The sequence below is a fragment of the Talpa occidentalis genome, unplaced genomic scaffold, assembly GCF_014898055.3.
Source record: "Talpa occidentalis isolate TD23 unplaced genomic scaffold, MPIMG_talOcc4v2.1 talOcc4.15, whole genome shotgun sequence".
Lineage (NCBI taxonomy): Eukaryota > Metazoa > Chordata > Mammalia > Eulipotyphla > Talpidae > Talpa > Talpa occidentalis.
The window spans coordinates 69,581,116-69,593,655 of record NW_023601543.1 but is presented as its reverse complement, the minus strand read 5'-3'; the positions used below and the strand labels follow the sequence as shown (position 1 = coordinate 69,593,655).

At 38.0% G+C, this 12,540-nt stretch overlaps 1 protein-coding gene across 1 annotated transcript in view; it reads right to left on the bottom strand.

Annotated features, from left to right (window-relative positions):
• DMD (dystrophin) overlaps positions 1-12,540 on the bottom strand; it is a 1,988,221-nt gene that overhangs the window by 1,198,009 nt on the left and 777,672 nt on the right.

Here is a 12,540-nt window from a genome sequence, read left to right as displayed (position 1 = left end):
TTGTGCAAAAATGAAAAATGATGTAAGAATTATATAAAATAAAATAATAATAATAATATTTTTTAAAAAAATTAAAAAGATACTGGGAGATGACGAACATCTAACTAAGGGGTAACGGGAGGTTGTGAACATGGGATAAGTAACATGGACATGGGGGAACATGTGAAGGTGACGGAAAAGTAATCTGCAGTCTGGAAAGATAGCAGCAGAGTAAAGACTCTATACACTCACAACTACACTACAGAAAAACAAAGCCAAAGAACCCCATGGCAAAAATGGATGACCACGGCACACCCTGTGAGCAAAGGTCAGGTGGAAAGGGACAGTGATAGGGACATCCTTAAGTGAACTCCATTTATGGTGATACCTGACAGTATGACCCACAAGAGGGAGGGGAGGCTGCTGTACAAGGACCCATCAAGTTGACACAGGCACATGCCAACATCAGAGACTCCTAATCATGGCACTGCACTGGATAAGGGGTTGTGCACGCTGGTATGTAGGACAGAGGGTGCACTGTTGGAGAGCTTATAGGTGGGGTTGCAGAGTGAGGATTACTGCCTTGAGCCTACAGGAAGTCATAGGATGGAGCATCTGTGTCTCCTTATAGATGAGGCTACAAGCAAACACTGGGATATTCAAAATACCCTGCTGTGTACTACCCACCCTTGCCCCCTCCCAGCCCACCTGGGCTAAAAACAAGACAACAAAGTGAACACACTAGAGCTCAAGCTCCTGTCAACTGCAAGAACAAACACTCCAGGATAAGGCTCTGTGCTGGAAAAGAAAAACGAACAACTCCTGTGACCCCCTGTCAACTACAATCTGTGTCCATGCCTGCATCTAGTGCTTAAAAATAGCCTAAAGTCGAAGCGGACACAAGAATTTAAGAGACAGAAAACCAAGAAGCTGGCCCAGAGGAGGGAATCTCTCTGCATCCAAACCAGAGGTCTCTGGTGCCCATGGCACAGAAGTCAGCTTGAATTCCAAAATGTACTGGAGATGATGCTTTGATGCCTACTACCCTGCTCCTCTTTTATACCTAAAAACCTTCATTAGTAGCAGTCTTTACCTCAACAGGTGCAAAGGCAAGTGTCTGAAAGCCTATTATCACAACCCATTAAAAATTACAAATGAGACAGGACAATATATCACAAATCTGAAGCAAACCCCCCTGGGAGGAATCGCATTCCAGCAGAATGGCAGAGTATGGCTAAAGAGGAGTTCAAAGTAACAGTTCTAACAGTGCTTATGGGACTCAAAAAACAGCGAAGAATATAAAGCTGCAGCAAAATAAAGAAAATATGAGGCAGCTACAATTAGAAATAACAGAGCCAAGAAACACTATAACTGAATTAAAAAATACAATTGAGTGTCTCAACCACAGAAAAACAGAAGCAATGGACAGAGTTAATGAGCTTGAAAAAACAATACTGAAGAACACAAATAGAACGACATAGAGGGAAAAGCTTAAAAAAGGAAAATAGTTTGAGTCCTTTGAGATAACTTAAGTAGAAAAAAACAAGCAAATGACAACTAAAAAAAAAATCAGGAACAGTTCCATCTGAGGAAACAGATTTCCAATTAAGAAAGGTAATAAATAAGAGATATAGAGGGCCGCTATATTATGATTAAGGGACTAATAGAACAAGAAGTAACGCTCATAAATAAATATGCACTGACTGACTGAGCACCAAGATACATGAGACAGTCCCAGAACTAAAGAGATATATTGATAACAACACAGTAATACCAGGGGACCTAATATCCCATTTACAATAATGGACAGATTTACAATATACAGAATGCAGGTTAAAATCACAGTGAGATATCACTGCATGCCCTCGACAGTGGCATATATTAAAAAGACCTCCAAAAGCCAATGCTAGAGAGGATGCAGAGAAAAAGAACCCTGGTGGGAATGTGAATTGGCACAACCATTATGGAAAGCGATCTGGATCTGGATTTATCTTACAAATCTAAAATGGAAATACCATTTTGTCTGGTAATCCCACTCTTGAACATATAACAAAGAATATGAAAGCATCAAAATCATGTATGTTCCACAATGGCAATGGCAGTATTGTTGAGATATAGTAGCTAGGACATGGCAGCAGCCTAAATGTGCACTGATGGGCAACTGGTCAAGAAGATGTGATATAGCCACACCATAGAGTATTCTATAGCCATGAGAAAGGAAGGGATGCAGTCATTTACAAAATCGAAGGAATTTGAGAGGATCATTTGTAGTAAGTCAAAATGATAAAAACAAATGCTAGACATTTACATAGCTGACAATTTGATCAGGTAAGAACACTTTCAAAAACGGTTGGACATTAATAAACTCCTTTAGGGCTCTGAGACTAAGAGGGAAGAGGAGGCAAAAGGACAAGGGAATATGTACAAATGGTAGTGGGGAGGAAAAATCTCATGGAGGAGGGATACAAATAAAATCAAATGTTAAAAAAGTGAAATCTCCACATTCAGTAACAGATCCACTCAAACTGGGAAGCACAATGTATAACTGAGAAAAACAGATAGAAATCCACCTGAGACATATCACAGGGTAGCTGAAAGAACTCCAAAGACAAAGATAAATTAGCTGCTGGAGAGGTTTCTTTCTTTTTTATAAAAAAATCATTATTTTCTGGGCCTCCCTGGTGGCACAGGGGTTAAAGACAGTGCTATCAAGCTGTCACCAGCCTCTGTAGCATTCATTCGATCCCTGGGCCAGCCAGGGAGCAACCCACATGGCACAGCAGACCTTTCCTGCCTCTCCCATTGCTCCCCTCAGCAGTGTATTTCAGTGGAGCTGCCTGTTCTGCTCCCCACTCTCTTTGGTGAATCCTCTCACCCCCACACACCTGTGGCTTACACCCCAGTTCTTGTATGCATAAATAAATCTTTAAAAAAATAAAATTCTTTATTTTCTATTGAGGTAATGTTGGTTTACAGAATTGTAAGATCTAGAGGTACAGGTTCACAGCTCTTCAGACGTAAGTTACCACACCATAGTCACCACCAAAGCACACACAATTTCCCACACAGTCCACCAGGCCCCTTCTAGTAGCCCCAGTTCTGCAGTCAGATCTAGGGTTTGTTTTGGTTTATTTTCTTGTTCCTTTATTTTCTCTCTATATTCTAAATATGAGTGAAATCATCTATTTGTCTTTTTACTTCTGACTTATTTCACTTAACATAATCCCCTCCTGTTCCATCCATCCATGTTGTCGTAAATGGCAAGATTCCACCTTTTCTTCTGAATAACTAAATAGCATTCCTGTGTGTGTGTGTGCATTCTTTATCCACCCATCTCTCTTTGGGCATATAGGTTTTTTCCAAAAATTGCCTACTCTAAATAGTACTGCAATGAATACATCAGTGCATATATCCCTTCAAATTAGTGCTTTTTATTCTTTGGATAGATAACTAGGAGTGGAACAGCTATATCATGGTAGATCCATGTCTAACATTTTGAGAAATGTATGTAATGTTCTTCATAGGGGCTGGACCAGGTCACACTGACATATGTTTCCACTGACAGTGTTTCAGATGATTCCCTTTTCTGCTGAGACAAATTTGTCAACATTTCCTTGACAACATTAGATTCCGGTCTTTTTGACATGGTATCACAGGTTTCAGATGGTATCTCATTATGGTTTTGATTCACATTTCCCTGATAAGTGATGATGAGAAAGTTTTCATGTGCCTGCTATCATCTGTATAACTTCTGTGCAGAAGTGTCCACTTAGCTCTTGTGCCTCTTGTGCCCTCTTTTTGATTGGGCTTTCTTGTCGATGAATTATATGTTTTTTTTTTAATCTTGGATATTAGACACTTGTCAGATGTATGATGTGCAAATATTTTCTCCCATTCAGCAGGGTATTTTCATTTTAATGGCAGTTTCATTTCCTTCACCATGCAAAATCTTTTAGTTTGATGTAGTCTCAATTGTTTATTTTTGTTTTTATTTCCCTTGCTATTGGAACTGAGGCACAAAAACATCAACAAAAGCCAAGCTGTAGAGTGTTTTGCTGTGTTGCTTTCTTCTATGTATTTTATGGTCTCAGGTCTTATGGGGAAGCTTCTTGAAATATTTTACTTACTTACTTTATATTAATCATCTGTTAATTGCAACATCTGAAATGTAGAAGAGGTGGCCTGGATTTGCTCTGCTGACTTGGCTTCATGACCACTCATTTTCTAGTCCTTATGAGTTTCTTTTTATTGTGATCATAAATTTCAGTCAATTTCATCTGTGAGAATACTAAGGACATTTTTATTTCTAAACGGATTTGTATTTCCCTTTGACTAATGCTAGGGTGCTACCAATCTGGAGCTACTTTATTGCATCCTCTTGTCTTGGGGATTCCTTGACCCATATCGGTAATGCACACTAAAAGAAGAGATTCTCACAAGAATAAGTCTGAAGTGAAAGTTTTCAGATAATCATATAAGGGAAAATCAGATTATAATTATTTTATGGTTTAGTAGAAAAAGAGATGGGCATATTTTTACATTATACCCTCTGCAGACAGAATAGCCACTGTCCACTTTACTAAAGATACAATCCCCATTTTATGCTCTTTGTTTAGTACTCTATTTGCTTGAGCCTGAGGCTCAGTTTTCTCTTCAACCAACCAGTTTAATTTGCCCGAAATCTGGGTTGTTAGTAATAGCTTTTAACACTAGGGTAACAAAAGGGTCAGTGCTCACAGTTGTTAGTTCTATGGCTTCAGTTTCATACAATTTCTTTTGTCCTGGCCCTCAAGGGCTTAACTCACTCTTCCTTCCAAGAAAAAAAAAAACATTTAAAATATTGTATGTTGGAAATTTTCCAGCATATTGGTGCAGAGCGCATTTTAGAACATTTAGCCTCGTCCCTGAGAACGGGAGTTAGCCCCTTCTCAACATATGAAAGTAAGCTAATCAAATCTACCCCATAAAACTAATGCGGGGTTTAATTTTAATACTATTTATAATTGCTTAGCACAAGTGCTACCATAAAAATGTGCTCAATAAACAGTAGCTAGTATTAATAATAATAATATAAATTGATACATCTTAAGATGTAGATAATATTGACAAACTCATGAAGGATATTATTTTATTAAGCAATTGCCTTTCCAATAAAAATTTGACCTCCAACTTATATACTGTCACATATTTTCCTGGTTTAATTTATAGTCATCCTTCAATGAATATTTGTCTACCCTGTTCTATCTGTGCTGAGGTAGAACAATTCAACGCCATATTTGCCTAGAACAGTTAATAGGATTTTCAAGTTGCCTATCAAGAAAGTTACCACTAAAGAGAATTAACCAATTTAGATTTTTCCTCCTCTTTTACGCTGCCTGCTATCCTGAAGTCAGGATAAAGAGCTTATAGATGACTTTGAAATGGAGAGAAATGGGGGCATTGATAATACACAAAAAAAGTATGAAATAGTCACTAATTAAGAGGAGCAGTGAGGACTTTGGACTTCTTAAAATGTGACTTTCATACTTAAGACTCTAAAATATTTTCTTTTAATTACTCTTCCCTAATAACTTATAGCTCATGTTGTAAGCTTTTTATAAAAACAATTAAAAATTTAAAAAATCCCAGGAAACTAGTTAATCATAATATTCACTTCCTACCATGCAGCTTTTATTTGCAATAAAAGTAAAAGATTTCTGAGATGGCAGGTAGTGTGGTCAAATGTTCATGTTCACTGCCTCCAAGTTTTCAGAGACTAGATTTGAAATTCTCCAGCTTTGTTGATCTGTGATACCCTTTCCATTTCTATAAAATGGGGATACACAAGGCCTTGTGTCATAAGGCTACTGTGAGATCTAAATGAGTAAATGCACACAGGATACCTAAAGCAGTGTCTTGGCCTTTGTAACTATTATACTCTTACTGCCATTATTACACATTTTGCGGTATTACTGTAGCTTGGTTACTCTATAAGCTGTAAAAGTAGATGATTTGGTATCATTTTTGGAGCTATTTCCTGGTTTGCTAACTACCTTTCAAATCATTACTGTGAGCTGAAAATACAGCGCCATATGATGATGAAGAGTGAGAGATGCCTTTTCAAGGAATGAAAATAATTTATTACTTATATGAATGCAAACTCACACTCTGAAATTAGGAATGGAATCTAGCATATCTCTTTTAAATATTCATAGGCAATAAAAACTCTGGCTGTTTGATTGATTTAACAGGCAACTGAATGCTACCTTTGCTCTGCATAATTGCAGCTATAAGAAACATTAGGTTGGCAATAAAAAAAAACCCACAAACCTCTGACATAGGCATTTAATTGAGAAGAAAATAGTCTAAGGCTCATCTCCAGGTGAATGGGTATTTGTTTACTAGTGGGAAAATTTTTCTTTAAGCAAAAAATATCAAGTAAATTATGGCTTTAAACAAATGTAGAATTTTTGATTATGACAATTTAATGTACAAGAATTTTTTTGAAAATAAGTCAATTTTAAAACTCTTTTACTGCCATTTTTTTATTTCCTTAGTCCCTTAGAAAATTTACCCCAAATTTCTATCTACACTGCATCAGATCACCAGTCTTTTGAATTAAATATTCACTAGGAACATCCAAATGATTGATTTAGCTAACAAATTATTAGGTGCTTCTTCTCTATTAACTAAATAGGTTGGAATTGATGCAAGCACCCAGATAACAGCTTGAAAAACAGAAAAGCCCTGTTAGTTGTTATCATTTTAACTTGATATAATATCTTTAAAGTCACCAGTTTATTAAAGTCTAGTGCAACAGAATGTTAGCATATTATCTCTAACATCATACGGTTTCAATCAAAGCTCTAAAGCACCAAAAAAGCTTTCTTTTATTGGCAAATTATTCTCTGGCTATTACAAGCTAGACATGTTACATACGCATGGTGATTTCAAATTTATTTTTTCAAGTTTATTTATTGTTACTACAGCATCTGCTTAATTGACTATTGGAGTAAAGATGGAGCACACCTTCCAATTTTAGGATATAGAGATCATAAAAATTATTTTTGTCAGATTTCCTCATTTTACTTAAGTAATGTAGGTGTATATATTTCATTGTTTTTCATATTGGAATTTTTACATTTTTTTGACTACCCCTTCCCTGATTGAGATACACACACACACAAACACACACACACACACACACATTTTTGAAGATAGCATACAACATGGTAAAAACAAAATGTTAGTCATTTATTGAATATGTGCCACATTCCTATGTTTTATATTTTGCTCAGGAGACCCTACAAAACAGGATCACAGAGGAGAAATCAAAAGCTATAAAATATTACCCAAGGTCACACAGCCAATAAGTTGTAGAGAGATGCGCCAATTATCAGCTTAATTGCCTTTCAACATTGATCTATTTGTGATACTAGAATATTTCTCTTTGCCAGCTGGTATGATGCTAACCCTTGCTAGTAGAAGGCAGTCACTGGAATGACATGTTGGGAGGAGGGAGGTAAAACTTTCTCTGTTCTAGCATGTTCTTACCGCTTTCTCCTGTGTCTCTGGGTTGGTCTGTGGGATGACCAATGGAGCTCACTCTATCTGTTCTCTGCCTTTTCCCCATAAATCTCAGCTGCAATCTCTACATGTGTCTTCTAACATGTTCTATGGGTGCCCCAGTGGCAAGTTTGGCATAGATAGCAAATTAAAGCTAGTTTCCCTAAGTTCAGTGGCATCTACTTTAGACAACTTCCTAGCCAGTCCAAAGGGTATCCACCGAAAATGCAATAGCATCCCGCATGGTTTTCTTGCTTATGGATTTTGTCTGCATCCCACTCCAAAATTCCCTTCACACAGGCTTCAGTTCTCTGACTGTGTACTAGCTCTGGGTCACATCAACCCAGGAAACTTCTTTGCCCTCTAATGGGCTGGAGACAGTCTTTCAAAAGAGGTTTGAATCCCAGCCCTGGGTAGAGTTCCCAGCTTTGTAGCTCAGTCTTCCCCTTCTGAATTATCCCTCGGCATACAGGTATTCTTTTGAAGTCTCTGCTATTCCTTCTTAATAATTCACATATGAAGCAAAGTAAAGTAACAGATAAAACTAAAGCAAAACAAATCCTAGAAATCTGACTATAGATGGCGGCTACAGAGGGGGCGAGTGGAGGGTGGGGAGCAGAGGAGGAAAGGGACATAGTGAACCTCAGTGGACGATGGTGGAGCATTAAGGGTGCTTTGCTGGTAGATGTGCTATAGTAAAATACATCTCAGGAGGTGTGAACCTATACCCCTAAAACATACACAGTGTGTAAACCAATGTCACCAGCATAAAATCATTTAAATTAACAAATTGATTCCAGTGAATAGTTAATAGTAATCTGTATTAAAACTTCCCTCTACAAATCACTGTATCATTTCTGTAAACTGTCTGATTCTGACAAAAGAGGGGTTATTTCAAATCAAGATATTTTTATTTAATATTCAGTGCTTAACAACTCATTTTGGATAGAGCAGACTAGGGATTCAGTCAAGGCTTATTATTGAGTGGAATTATTTATGTGGGTAAAATACCAAGTTTTACACTAAAAGACCTTGAAAACTGGACAGCCACATGCGAAAGAATAAAATAGAACTGTTAACACCATTCACAAAAACAAATTAAAAATCGATTAAAGCCTTGAATATAAGTCCTGAAACCATAAATCATACAGAAAAGAACCAGGAAAATTCTCCAGAACACTTGTCCTAGAAATGGTGTTGGGGATGTGACTCCAATGGCAAGGAAAATGAGCAAAAAAAAAAAAAGATATAAATGGGACTATATTAAACTGAAATGTTTCTGTAGTACAGTGAAAGAAACGAGCATCCAAACAAAAAGACAACTTAATGAATGGGAGAATATAGTATCTGCACATTCTATGTCCAACGAGGGGTTAATACCTAGGATCTACAAAGAACTTAATAAAACTCAACAATAAAAAACAAGCAATGCAATTAAAAAAAACTGATAAAGGATCTGAATACTCTTCTCTAAAGAAGACACACAGTTGGCCAAGAGGCACATGACAAAATGCTCATCATCACTTATTACTAGAAAAATGCAAATGAACACAATGAGGTATCTCCTCACACCTGTGAGTATGGCCTATATCGAGACTAGAAACAAGGACTGGTGAGGGTCTAGAGAAATATGAACCCTCCTTCACTGTTGGTAGGAATATAAATTGGTGTATCCTATGGAAATTCCTTAAAAAGTTCAAAATAGATCTACCAATCTACCACAGGATTCATAAATTACTACCTCTATATATTTAACCAGAGGATATGAAAACTCTAGTTCAAGCAGGTATACACACTCCTATGCTCATTGCAGCACTGTTGATAATAGTCAACCTAAATGGAAACATCCTAAATGCCTATCAGCAGGTGACTGACATAGATAATGTGATATAGATACATAATGGAATACAACTCGGCTATAAGAAATGATGAAATCTTGCCATTTATGACATCATGGATGGAAACTGAGGTGATTACACCAAGCATAAAGAATCAGAAAGAGAGGCAAATACCAGATGGTTTAACTCATGTATGGAATATAAATAAAACAGCAAATGAATGAACAAAAAATAACTTGTGGAGTCTGATTACAAATGGTGGTTACCAGAGGTGGGGAAACCTCTGGTAGGGAGCTTGGGAGCTTGGAGGAACAGGGAGGGACATTCAATCTGACTGTGATGAATGGCACTAGAAAATTGGTGGTGGGTGTGGTGTGCTATATACATGTATGGAGATGTGAAGCTGTGCTCCTGAAACTTAAATAGTTTCATGAACCAAGGTTTACCATTTTTTAAAAAATGACTTTTGAAATATAAAGAGATAAATTATTTTTTGTGTTACTAATGATTTGCGAGGGTACTATATAAAATAAGGTTGATGCAAGGATCAGGTTAGGATTATATTTGAATTCCAAAGGATTCAAATATAAATAAAAGCACATTCCAATTCTGTATCAAAATCCAAATTTCAATGACACTTGAATCAATTTCCACCTGAGACTATCACTTCTATCCACGTCCAATAACAGTACATCAAGGGTGAGGGCTCAGGGACTATCTGGATTTGCCTTTTTTTTTTTTTTTTCAATCCCCCAGTATCTTACATTGATACGGATAAAATACAAACACACAGCTTAGTGGCGGGATTAAGGACTGTCTGGAGGCTTGCAGCTGGCACACTCACAGAGATCTGTCCCACCATCACCTGCTTCTCTTCAGGATCAGAGGCAAGGACAAGACTTCTTTCTTTTCAGTTTATAAGCACGATGTAACTTCTCTCCAGGTTAAATGACAGGTTTCCTGTGAATGCTCCTAGTCACCACACCCTCTTAGGAACTTTCTTCCCTTCACATGCCATCCTCCCCACAAGAGGGGTGGACACAGCTTCCCTCTTCCTCCTCCATAAAGCCCTCTGTAATGCACTGTCACTGGAGTGTCTCCATCCCCCGGACAATGCCGACCAAACTGCTCTATAAAATGTCATATGCAAGTGACGTCTTTTTTTTTTTTTTCACCAAATTCTGTCTTCATCTTTCCAGGTCTCTCTACTACGTTACATTTTTTTGCATTATTCACCTTTATAAATTGCTATGTACTAAACACCCTGGTTTTCTATTAAATCTTCTCTTAGCACTTTGACCATTTCTTCTCATCTTCTCTGGAGATATTTGCTTCCTCAGTCTAAAACTTGATTTAGGCTAAAACCTCTCAAATTGCTCCATGATTCTTTTCCTCCCATCTTACCTGGGGTGACTCATGAACTCTACAGTTTCAGTTAGTGCATGGCCTGATGAGCCACACCCGTCTGGATGGTCTGCATCACCCTCTTTAACTTCGGGGCTGTGGAGCTCTCTTCTAGAGGATCAAGTAAGAGCCCCACCTAGCTACTCCCTAAGGACTAGAGCAGATCCTGTGGACGCCATGTTACCCCTTAACCTCAAAACCTCTGAGTGGACCTGAAGAAATGGTAGGAATTCCTAGCAGTTCTGCTAGTTTCCCACACTAATGATTCTCCATTCCACTGCCCTAAGCAGTCCAGGAGTGCTAGGAATCCACGCACATGAGAGCAAACCTCAAACAAAACTGGAGCAAAGTTGGTGGATACCCATTCCAGTTTCCATTAGTTCAGTGGGACAATTCTGAGCATGCCCCGTAGCACTGCTATTTTACATGATGTCCTTGAGGCTCCCAGTGGGACTTAGCCCCATCTGTCACGGTGGAAACTCACAGAAGATAATATCTTTGATTAACCTCCCAAACCTTCATGTCCCTTTTCATTCCCTACTCCCTCATGAATCCTCACCACTATCAATTCCCAAGTAAACTCCTGGCACTCCAAGGCTTGATCCATTTTGCTATTGGGTGGATCCATTTTGCTATTGGGTGGTATCAAATTTAGCCAGGCACCTCAGGCTCACTGTGTGTGCATGGTGACACATTCTCTTTCACCTGCATGATTGCTTTTATCAAACTCCCTCAATCTTATTCATGAAAAATATCAGATATCCAGTCACCTAAATCAGAAACCCAGATTCTCCCCCAGATCTTCCATTTTCTCTTACCTATCATCACTGCCCTGGCCTTCAACTGAGTGAAGAATATCATGCCTCAGTTGGTCTCACTTCTCACACTTCCTGAAGTCCCCTGATCACTCCTGTCATGCATCATCCAGTCTCCTCAGAGCTAATGTAATCGACCATGGCTCCTCTGTTCTCCTTTCTCTTCACAGTTCATACCCAAACTCAGGGTTCCCCGAGTATGCAGTTATAGTCAAGCTGTTTGGGAAGCATCAATCTCCTACAATGACCTTCAGCCACTCCGCCATGTGTCCATCATGCGCGACCAAAACCACACTATTTACAGATATGCACAGATAAACACCTTATTTCCAGTTCCTTGTATGCATAAGTCCATCTGCCTGGAATCGCCCTTCTACAGTTACCCACTCGGTCATCTCTTACTCTAATTTTATTGGAAAAATTTTCAAGCAACATTGGTTTCTATCATTATATAGGTCTCAGGTGTACAGATCACCATCTGTGCATACTACATTATGTTTACCACCAAAGAGGCCTGGTTTCCAGTCCAACTCTAATTTCAAAATGCTTGAAAAGTTATGTTCTCACAGAGAACTACTCTAAATGCCCTCCTATGCTGACTCACATTGCTGAGTGCTCTTTTTCTCTGTTCACAAATCCTCTGTGATAACTACTAATGCCACTTTTTGCATCCTACAAAGACATTATTTGTTTTTATGTCCTGAACACAGTAAGAAATCAATAACTTTTTGCTTAAGCGATCTATGTCTTTAAAAATCAAAGACAGAAGTCTTTCTTACTTAAGACTGAATCTTAGAACTATGTCTCATGTCGTAGATGCATTTAGTAAATGAATACAAAACTAAACATCATTATTGTCTATTCTTTCTTCTTGACAACCCATTCATGATTTAGGAGTGTGTATGCAAAACAGTTTGATAGGGAAAAATCCTATTTTCTTTTCATTTTGATTTGAATAA